This window comes from Drosophila subpulchrella, unplaced genomic scaffold (genome assembly GCF_014743375.2).
Source record: "Drosophila subpulchrella strain 33 F10 #4 breed RU33 unplaced genomic scaffold, RU_Dsub_v1.1 Primary Assembly Seq365, whole genome shotgun sequence".
Taxonomy (NCBI): Eukaryota; Metazoa; Arthropoda; class Insecta; order Diptera; family Drosophilidae; genus Drosophila; species Drosophila subpulchrella.
Window position 1 is genome coordinate 747,533 of NW_023665585.1, and position 1,899 is coordinate 749,431.

Genomic DNA, 1,899 nt, shown 5'->3' on the forward strand with positions numbered 1-1,899 from the left:
AACGAGATGAAGGAACTAAAGGACATGTTAGCTCAATTAGTTACCGTTCAAATGGGAAACGCAGCACCAGCACATGCAGGAAGTCAGCAACAGCACCAAATAATCGATTTGGATATCAACGAGATTAACAACGAGAGCATTCCTGTACAGGCTACGAACAACGTGAGGCTAGCTTCAGTCAAGGAAATTGCCAACACCTTGCCAGAATTTGATCCCAACGACGACAACGCCATTTCAGTCAATCAGTTCATCGATCGTGTCAACAAAGTGGTTGATGCCTACCAGTGGGACGAGAAGTTCCTGTTACTCGCCATTTATACAAAGCTTAAAGTTCCAGCTAAGATGTGGCTTGATTCATCACCCATTCTACACACTACGTGGAAAAACTTCGCCGAAGCTATAAAGGAGGAGTTCGGCGCTAATCCAGACGAAGCAGAAGTGCATTTCAACATGGCCAATGCAACCAGGCGATCAAAGGAGACGGTAAAGGAGTACTGTTTCCGGATGTCAGCCCTTGGGGTGCGCTACAAGCTCAGCGAGGCAGCGATCATCAGATATGTTCGCGCAGGTCTACAGCATCGTGAATTGCAAAACAGTATTGCAGCTATTCATTTCGCCACAATGAAACAGCTTCGTGATGCAGCCGAATCGTATTTCGTTAATCGATGTCGGCCAAATACGAGCAAGAAAGAGTATTCACCGAAAGCCAGCAACTTCGAGCAGAAACCAGACAGCGATGTTAAACCACCAAGGACAAAGGAATCCGTTATATGCTACAACTGCGGAGAAAAAGGACACTTTGCCAATTCGTGTCCAAAGGAGAAGAAAAAGTCACGTTGTACCAAATGCAACAAGTTCCACGAGCCAAATGGAAGTTGCCAAGCCACCAATGTCATGCGTTTAGGAGCCGCAAATCAGGACAAACTTTTCACGAGGATAATCTGCGTACACTCGCACGGCGCCTTCATCGACACGGGTAGTCAAGCCAGTCTCATCCGACAATCGGTTGCCGAGCAAATAAACGCCAAGCGCCACAAGTGCTCTATGAAGATTAGAGGCATTTGCGGAGGTTCATGTATCCTCACAGAAGCGATGACTGTGGATATGGATATCGATGGGAAGACGATTACAGCGAAAGTGTATATAGCAGACAACGATATATTGCAGGAGGACTTTCTGTTGGGACAGGACATCATCATCTCCGCTCATCTCGAGCTGAACTTTGAGTCAGGCGATTCTAAAATCAAACGAGCAGTCCATCAGCCGACAACCCCTGTAAGCACCAATATCGGGAAGCTGCTAGAAAATTTTCAGAACGACAAAGAAAGTAAGCAGATGCGCAGCCTACTGGAGAACTTCGCCGATGTTTTCTCGACAGGATTGGAAGGCATAGGAAAGACAAGCGTGGTCAAAGCACACATCACCGTCGAAAGCAATCAGGTAGTAGCACAAGCCCCATACCGAGTATCCGAGCCAAAGAAAGAAATCGTAAGCAGCATGGTCGACGAGCTGCTAAAGCAGGACATCATCACGTTGTCAACATCAGAGTACGCCAGCCCGGTGGTGCTCATCAAGAAGCCGAATGGTAGCGATCGAATGTGCGTCGATTACCGCCGCCTAAACAAGCTGATCAAGAAGGAGAATTTTCCAGTGCCGAACATCGAAGAACGTCTGCAGCAGGCGAAAAGGTTTAAGTACTTCTCATCCCTAGACCTCAACAGTGGATACTATCAGATAGAGATAGTCCCAGAGAGCCGAAAGTTTACTGCCTTCATCACCACAGATGGATTATACGAATTCAAGCGACTTCCGTTCGGATTGAAGAACGCACCTGCGGTTTTTAATCGACTCATGGCAGAGTTACAAAAGAGAGTGCAGAAAGGCGACATGATACACTAC